Raw genomic sequence first — 9,877 nt, forward strand, 5'->3', positions numbered from 1 at the left:
GGGAAGGGGGAGGGGGCGGTTAAGAAACACCCACTCAAGAAGACATACAAGACAAACATAAGGGGAACAGGTGAAAGCGATCATGCAGCAAACATAGTTGTGATACCTTTAACAACAGAAAAACTAAAAACCACACAAGGGAAGATGAGGGGAAAAACATCATATCATATCAACAATGTGACACACTATGGTGTTTATAAAAAAAACACCACAGACAAAACAACCAAAAGAAGAATGTTTGTCTGTCCTACACCTGTTTGAGTAAACAAAATAATGGGTGCAACGTGAAGGTGTAGGATTTATACACACATCACTTCATTTGGGGGAAAAGTTTCCTCATATTTTATTAAATGTAATGATGTTTTTTTAAAGACTCAATGTCTGTGCATCAGGTGGTGGTGTAAAATAGAAAACATGGAGCAGACAGATGTTGCAAACCAATAAGGCACTGAGAAGGAAGTGCAAACGGAGTGAGTCCATTAGAGACTGGACCGTTTTGCCCACATTCCAAGCACTTTACATTGCACGCCCAGAGAAACGTTGCTTAAAGACTGTTGTGGTATGGAAAAATCTCACCTCCAATTCAAGCGGATTATTGTGTCCTTTTATTTGCTCTCGTTCGGTTGGAGGGGGAACGTGCTCCACTCTGACCTGGGGGCCACTCATCCAATCAGCTCGCTATCTGCTGCAAGGGCCTCCATAATAGTGACATTTTTCCACTTCGTCAATAAAGTGGTGAAAGCCACCCTCCACCCGCTACTTGACCATTTAACTTCTTCCTGAAAAGGCCCTTTCTTTCTGTCTGTATCTGTGTCTGGCTCAAATCAATAAAGACAGAGCAAGGAAAGAGACCCATCCAACAGCTGCATTAACTGTTGGTCTCAAATACAGTACAAAGAGTGTGGCTGGCAGAAGAGAGCGGCTCTCTTATTCATGCAGCGGTGGGTGAATCCTGTTTATTGTTTACACTTTATGCTGTCAGCATGTAAGACTGCAGAACTTCTGAAATTCTCACCTAAAGACACAACAAGCTTCACAAGCACTTCTGTAATTTAGCAGCCAAAAAGGAGAATAAAAACAAAACCGTTCAAGTTTTAAAGAAAGAGGAAAAAWGGTGACAGTCACAAAAAAAAAGCCTCTTCACATGAACACATATATAAACTCTGTGGTTTCTAATGATCATTGCCTGCCATGACTCATTTAGCAGCTGCATCCACACATCACGACATGTCTGCAGTGATTGACATAATGGCATCAGAGTGAGAACAAAATGTCTTCCAATAAAGGAGCAGGAGGGAGAAAATGAGAGAGATGGGTTACAACTCTGCCCGCGCTGAAATGAGTGTAGTGCTTTGTTTGGTTATGCTGTCTGAGCTGAAATTGATTTCTGTGAGAAGCATGCACCAAAGAGCCTCCGCTTTCAGATGAAATAAATAACACACTCTTGTGGAGATGGGAGGGAATGTGGAAGAAGGAACAGAAGGTGCAAAATGGGATCAGGGAGGAAGGCAAGAAACAAAGATGAATGAGGTCAAAATAATTTTATGAGTGGAAAAAACCTGGGATGAAAAAAAAGGAAGGGAATGTCTAAATGCGCAATCCCAAATGTCATGTCTTCAGTCTGGTGAAGAGATGTAGCCTGGGAGACATCTGGAGTATGGGGAGGATAACAGCCACACACACCACTCTCCAACCACAGACAACATGATGAGGGATTAAACTTCATTGCAACATGTTATGGTAATGAATGGTCTGTGGCCACTTCTGAATGTGTTCGAGTAATCACCACTTTGTAGCATRTGTACAAGTGACACTTTTAAGACGTGCTTGAAAATGGATGTGTTTGTCTACGCAAGTGTGCAAATAATATTCTTGGGAGTTTGGGGTTGGTGAGCTGGAAGACATCTGTAAGCATCCGGGAGGTTTTCCTTTCACACTGATCCAAGCAGAAGCACACAAATTAAAACACGCAATACTTAAAAAGTTACTGGGGTGTGTGTAAAATCTCTGACAATTACTTTAACACTGTGTCTGAAAGAAGACGGGTGGCTCTGTGCCTTTTGGTCTAAGCCAATGTCTGGGCTTCTGGGTGTAGGATTGGTGCCAGACAAGGGAGGGGGTGGGGATGGGGGAGGGATGTGGTGGAGAGGGAGGGCTGTGGAGGGGTTGGCAGACTCATACAAGCCAGAGAGGAAAGGTTGATTCTGGGTCACAGAGGCTTGTCTGCTTCAACAACAATWGTGATTTTGGAAAAAGTTACACCAGAATGTTGCAGTTATTTTCTTTGTCTAATGATCATYTCGCAGATTAACAATTAACAAGGCGTAAACCGAAGCCACTGCCTAGAGAAAAGGCTTGGATAACCTGTGAATCTGCCGTGTAGTTGARCAACATGAAAGTTTTGCGGTGTTTCTGATGACTTCTCATTCAGTTGTCTCAAGTGAAGCTATAGGGTGTGATTCCTTTAGGTTAGAGCACACAAAGAAACTGTGACATGTGGGCTGTGCCTAATGAAGCAAATTATCTATACAAATGAAGAATAAGGCGGCAACAGAGTTGTGTTATTTACATGAAGCTGCAGAGCATGAGAGTCCACAGGAATGAGTCCCCAGAGTGCCCTGTGYTCTGCTCATGACCATAAAACAGTTGCTTGCTGTGAACAGATGTTCCTCCGTACATTTATACCTTTGAGTCAAATCACATTTACTCAAATGTGAATCAACACACTTTTTTATCACCATGTGGAAAGTTTCTGAAGTATTCACCGTAGATTAAATGTTTGAACATGTGGAAACAGCGGTATTGTAATTGTGTTTTGCTTTTTTTTTCACCATAAAAGACGAGCAATCATTTATTTGCCTTTGTGTGTTAAATCTGTTAGCAAACTAGCTCATGAATGACTTAACAAAGTTTAATTATAAACTCAAAGTAATGATTGGAAGCACATCTGCAACTGATTACCTTTYAGAGTCAGCTTAAACGGACATGCAATATCCACTTTTTAGSCATTAAATACATTTTGTTGTGTGCTTGAAGTCTCYAGAGTGCAGAACATTAGAATTTCTTCTCTCCTGRTGCTGTGTAGATATTTGTGTAGATGTTTTAACCTGTTCTATGTTTTTTAATTTTATATGACATTTTCTGAACTATTAAKGTCAAATTATTTGCGACGGAATGAACATATCAGGTCTGGACCAAATACTGTACAAATTGGTTGTCTTCATTCCCATCTGACTCTGGGTCAGACTCTGGCTCCTACATGTAAGGATGGATGAACAAGTCTTCAGTTGTTGACATTTTGTAATTAATTTCTAAATAAAATGTTTCTGCACCGCTATATAGTCCTAAAGCCCTCTCTCAAACTAAAATGAACCACTGTAGGAAGCTGGAAGAGGCGGGGTCTGAAGCATCTCATTTGGATTKRAAGAGACTGAAAATGAGTTGATCTGAGAYACACYTYRGAAAAGGGGTTAAAGAGGGGATTGTGGAGTTACAATAACGAGGAATTCAGACCAAAGCATTGCAGTTCTATCTTATATAGACACCAGCTGAATGATTTAAATGTGAAAAAGGATTTAAAATGATGTCCCCTTTAAATAAAACTGGCTGTCACAGCTACTTTATCAAACAAAATTGGCTCAAATACATTTATTTTTACAAATACTGAGCTAAATGYTGTGTAYTAGTAGCTCAGAGTAATCCTCAACTTGACATTAACAGATCGTACAACTTATTTGCTGAAAACTTTGACTTGCAAGGCATCATGTGATTTGGATTCCTTTAGGTATTTTTTGTTTGTTTGTTTGTTTTTCAGAAATTTAGAAGGTGAAATGAAAGTGAATTATTAGACTGGAATAATGAAGCAGATAAAAAACAATGACTGAACACAAATTTGGTTGACCAGAAAGTTAAGGTGGATGATGAAAGTAGAGTTGTGKTTAACCGATGCGTCTGTCCCATCTCTGACAAGGATGCACACAGCCATCCAATCAGACACATGCAGGCTCTTTTACAGGCAAATGGCATGGCAAGCAGGCCATSTTGTCGCCCCTCCCACCCTCCTCCCCACTGAGCTGCAGTTGCCCATAATGATTTTATAAACATTTTGCCAGCAGATCAATACCTGTATTGATCAAGCATTGTGAGAGTGATCCGTCTAAAACCCAGAACAGCCTGGAGCTCAGAGGTGGGAGGAGCAAAGGAGAGAGGCTGCAGAGAGGATGGAGAAAGAGAGAGAGAGAGAGTCTGCAGCCACAGTGAAAGGGAGAAGAGGTACAAGAGGAAGAGTCTGGGAGAGAGGCAGACGCCGAGATGAAGGCAGGTGAGGAGGCAGATTCTGGGAAAAAGCTGCCAGGCCACTGGGACTAAGGWAAAAAACAAATGGTAATTACTTTCTCATCAGCGGAGGGGAGGGGGAGGGGGTAATGCTGACTAACGAGTACTACAGTAAGYGACAGACGATAGAAAAAGTGTGAAGAACTTTTATGCGCTCAACGTGGGAACTAAACACCTGAGCTAAATCCTGCACTACTTTGGCCTGTTGTAGCATGTAGCACTTCCAGGCAGGCATGTTGCTGCATGTGCATGACTGCATGAGGTCCAGGGGGATTGCTTTTCCTAAAGGGGTCGTGGATTTCTGTCATGTAAGAAAAGAAAAGAAATTATTATGCTACAATTTATTTTTTTAACTGTGGCTAATTCGCTTTTATGTTTTATCTAGGTTAAAAAAAAACTTTCCTGAAGAAGTTCAAACCATCTRCAGCTCACCTTGGAAATGGTGGAAGAGTGACGTCTCAACACACACTGTATCAAAAGTCAGTTGTTACTGAAACATTAAAACTCAGTTTTTATGAGAAATCCAGAATCTKAAGGAGAGGAATCATTTTCATCTGCACCCTGAATGAAGGCATCCACAGAGAAGAAAACATGACCACTTTTGATGAAAAAAAAAAATTAATAATATTCTTATTCAAACTAAAGGCAGCAAATCATGGCTGTTTTGAACTTGTGCGGAAATAGCCAGCATTTTAGGATGTTTTTTGGCTCTAAAGGATTGGATTGAATTATTTTAAATGGTGTGGGAATTTTGCTGAACAGATGACTCACTGGACACTTCAGCAACACAAATTCAATGCCACAAGCAGCTCTGCTCTGAAGAAGTCAAAAAGCTTTTGGCTTCATCCCCTGATACAAAAAGGAAATCAAGTTACAATTGATTGAATTTAGATGTGATGCTCTTGTGCATAATTGAGGATCTGAAGGAGGATAAAACCATCAAACAAACTGGAGGGAAAGACCTTGACACTCGTGAACTCATGCTGCACTGGAGACTTGGTCTGGGAGCTCTCAGCGAAAAAAAGGCCTACAGGTTCACTTCTGTGAGCACGTTGAGCAACAAATAATGAGCTTTATCATGGGCAAGGGGCACACACAATGTCTAATGTTAAAGTGTTGAACAGAACTTACCCTTAACTGATTGTCAGTTAAGCAAATGTATGGTAAAAATATATATTGTTGATGGCTAAATTTTAACAAATCGCAGACGAAAATAAGTGGTCACTAACATACAGAAACAAAATCCTGTCTGTTTAAAACAAAAAGAAATTTGTAAGTATTTGGGAAAAATATTGCAATGGGAGCAATTTAAGTTAATTTTAAATTTGCCGGTGTGGTTAAAACACACAAATAATACAGGTAAAAAAATAAATAGATAGCTGAAGCGGCCTGATTGTAAAAACATTGTTCTCAAAACTGAATTCAATAGGTTGAAGGATCACCATGTTGGTGCATATATCATGGTTTGTAATCGGTTTGCCATTAACACTGCTGGCACTAATGGCCTTGTTCCTGGCAGGTTAACGATCATACAGCATTTCTGTTTGGTGTAGTYATGGGCTGATCCAGTCAAGTGATAGTCGACCATTGTTTGACAGAGAACACATGCAAGTGGTTTTTAATATTTGACTTTAAAATCAAGCAAACCTTACTTATTTGCCAGCACTAAGTGGCAGGTGAGTGTCCAACAGGCCCAAAGTTTGACCAATTTGTTTAAATAAATGATTTTATTGAACAACAACTTTTTAAATTTAATTTCAAATTGTCACATGCTCCAGTTAAGCTTATAATTCTTGAATAATACTTTTCTGAATAATCATTCAACAGTTTAGTTTCTGATAGCACAATGTCTTCTTTACCACAGTATCTGTTAATGTGGGCAGTAAAAATATAAAGAAAACTCTTTATATTTTACTCCAATAATAAATAACAAAAAAGGACTTTAATTACAGATATCTTGCTCACATGGATGGTGAGCTATTGTGTTTAAATCTACTTAATTAGGAAGATAAACTCAAGTATTATCACCTTACTCAAAAGCTAAACACATGTGCCATCAAAGCAACACTTGTGCATTGAACCATGTTCATCTTTCCTTTCATTCTTTTAGATTGATTCTTTCTTTCAAAAGCAAACCTTTGGATGAGTGCCAACGAATAAATTAGGTTATTCATTAGACACATCAAATATAAATTACTATTCAATTAACAAGCCAGTCAAGCTGAACTAATCAACTAATTAGGCCATGTGTGTACACAGAAAAGCTAACAAAAGCACACGAGTCTCCTGGGAAAACAGGGAAATCCTGCCAAAGAATGACACTGCAATTATGAAGCTACTGGTTTGAAGAGGGAAAAAGAAAAAAAAAAGGGCAAAGAAATTCTGCATAGCATTTTTTTTGGAAAAGGAAATCACTAAGAACTTTAAAAGAAATACACAAAAATATGCTGATAWATAATATATTTAAACAAATTACTAAGTTTAATTGAAATATGTACAGTACTTTGTATGCATCTGAACAGTACAAAAAATTTAAAAAATCTCCTGTAACTACTCTTAAAAATGAAGTATTACCTGGCATTACAAACTACATAAACAGTTTTGTCAAGCATATTTTATTCATAAAGCACATTTAAAATAAGTGCCCTTGACCAAACTACTACAGCTACACATTCCCTTTTTTCCTCTCTTWTAAATGTTTAGATAAAATATAATTTGCATTTCTTGCAATGTCAAGACTGGTCAGGTTCCATTGTGAGGACAAAATTTGAAATATACCTCCTCTGAGTCAAGCTTGAAACATAAAAGTCTGACAATGTTGAACAATGTTGAAATAGTAGAGATTTTCCTGTTTTGTCTGTCACACATGTTTGATGGGTACTGGTAGAATTACAGGCTTTGTTATGTCCTGGTCTGTGCAGCAGGACCACCAGAATGTCTGTGTTGAACGCACCTTTGGGTCTCAGCAGCTCCAGTTAGCAGCTCAGGCTGTTCAAATGTTTTCTTCACACACACACAGCAGACTGCGACCTGAGGGGAAAACAATCACAAACAATAAATGCACACTTATGAACAAACAAACCAACACTGAAATTTTCATTCTTCCGCTGCTTATATCAAATACGACAGCAAAGCCGGGATAAAAAAGTGATTACGATATAGAGACTGAAACAACGGTGGCCCTTCCACCCATCACAAATGTCTGAGGTCTGATGGCGCTCCACTAAAGGCCAAAGGGGTGGGGTGGGAGGGTGGAAAGAGGAGAATACCATTATTGTACCAGTAAATGTCAGAACAGCCCCATCTAATTGTGCCATTACTAATTCATGTTTATTAATGCAGTGATGTATGATGGCTCCACAGACAGACTGAGTTTGTCTGAGCTTGTCATGTATGGCTCATTCTTTGCTGCTGAAGGCTGCAGGGAGTCTGTTACTGTCAGACTGGTCGGTGGGTGTGGGGCAGATGTAGCAACAGCGYCAAGTGGTGTGTGACTTCAGTGTGAAGGCAGAGCGTATGAGGCAGCTGACTGATGGCATTGGTGTCTTCTGCTGGCCCAGTGCCAGGGCCCCCAGTCCCCAGGTCCCTAGTGCCCCAGCCTCTCACTACCCCAGAGCCTCTGGGTAAAAAAAACAGTTATTGTTTTCACTGCCAAGCAATTAGCAGCACTTACAATTTATTTAGTCATGCCCTAATGTGGGGTAATTAGCTCGGGGGGCCCAAGCAAGCCCCCCTCATCCCATCACCTAGTCCCTCGCACCAGCACAGCAGAGTGTGAGGGAATGTGGGGGAAAGGGTGAGAACATAAGGGAAGGTGGAGCAGAGCTGGAAGGATTACACGAGCACCAGCCCAGCTCTGTGGATCAGCACTTTTTAAGAGATCTTCAGGGGCCTGTTGGCTGAACGTGTAGCAGGAGGAAAGGGCAAATACAGCCCAGTTACACTTTTATAGAATGCTTTGTGGAAAAACACCCCTGACACACACCTCGCTCTGGCAGTTCGGTTTGTCATATGGCCCAAGGGGGCTCCACTAGCCTATCACATGACCGCTGTAGTGACCTTAAAGGGCTGCTTCCACCACAAGCTCAGGCCACTCCCACTGGCTGAACTGCTCTTTGGAAAATACAGCCTGGGTCAATGCATAATGTGATGCATCTGGCCCTCGGGGTGGAATTAAAGAAAAAAAAAAAAACATCAACAAATTGTAAAAACTGGGCCAAACAGGAAATGCAAAAACTCACAAGCAGTGTAAACATAGTAAAATATGTAGTTTTATTCAGGTGTGTTTTTTGGGTTAATTTAAACAATACCAATAAGGTACTATTTCTGAACTGTGTTTAAATTGAGTCATTAATTTAAAAAATAAGTGTGATGTAATTTAAATCATCCTCTTGAGCATAAAAGTTGTTTAATGTAAAAAAAATAATGCAAAGTGTTGCAGTTGTAGCTCAGTGAATATATGTCAGCAGATGAAGGTCAAAGGCAGGTTCAACAGCATATCAGCATCTTATACATATGAATAAACAAAACCCATCAATCTTTTCTGGTTGAAGGGACAGCGGAACAATTTGAATGTCTAAATATTTAAAATGGAGCATACAGAAAATGTATACAGCATGTGTCTKTGATCATAAAAAACAGTTAAAAATCCTTCTGATGCAATACATCACACGCAAGCACCATTTTTGTGTTTATAATTTGATCATCACAGATCTGGACCTCCTCATCACATAAAATTGCAACACAGTCTAGAAAGGTGAAGCCATAAATGAAATATTGCTTTTCATTTCATCTTGGGGGAGGAGGGGGGAGGGTGACAATGTGTCGCTCCAAACCAATCAGAACCTCACAAGGCAACCCTTGACCTTTTTCATCTCAATATGACTACCATTATCTTGCTGAAATTTGGAACCGTCTCACTATTGTCCAGCAGCAGCAKGTGAGGTGTGGGGTAGGGGGTTATTAAAAGATAAATGCTCAAGTGGTCATGATCCATGCAGCAATCACACCAGCATCACACAGCCTGGTAACTCTGGGAGTGCTCCCTTGCACATGTGAGGCTATGTGATAATGTGCAAATGTTAAATGTTTGATTGAGTCCTATTTAAACTTGTCTTTTAGAGTAGAAGGTTTGGGTGGAATCTTTTGAATGTAATATGGGGAAAAAACACTGCTTAAATACATTTCAGGCCCACTTTTCAAAGAAAAAGCCAGGTAGTTATATCAGCTTGATTTCACTGGTCTCCATAGGCAACTGTTTGCTGCAGGTTCACTTATAAACATGAGCAGTGCGAGGAAGAATATCCTCCTGTTAACAAGACATTAGGCAAAAAATATGAATAGGACTGATGCAGAACTGAAAAGATGTGACAACGTGATTCTGTGGATGTAAACAATAGTTTAGCATGTGTCAGCTGTTTTTAGACTTTCCCACAAAGATTGAAAAATAACATGTATGGAATCCTTTTGGGTACTGCAATTTGTTTTTTAGGACCAACAAATCATAACAGATTTTTCTGCACTCATTTGATATATATATATA

The 9,877-nt window shown here is 39.8% G+C and overlaps 1 protein-coding gene across 1 annotated transcript in view; it reads right to left on the reverse strand.

The window, feature by feature from the left end:
* Positions 1–9,877, reverse strand: part of zfhx3b (zinc finger homeobox 3b) — a gene marked incomplete at its 3' end in the record, with an annotated part of 205,084 nt that overhangs the window by 153,544 nt on the left and 41,663 nt on the right. The window contains 1 exon segment of the mRNA XM_014027330.1: positions 7,289–7,365.

This window comes from Austrofundulus limnaeus, unplaced genomic scaffold, assembly GCF_001266775.1.
Source record: "Austrofundulus limnaeus strain Quisiro unplaced genomic scaffold, Austrofundulus_limnaeus-1.0 Scaffold5, whole genome shotgun sequence".
In the NCBI taxonomy this organism is placed as follows: Eukaryota; Metazoa; Chordata; class Actinopteri; order Cyprinodontiformes; family Rivulidae; genus Austrofundulus; species Austrofundulus limnaeus.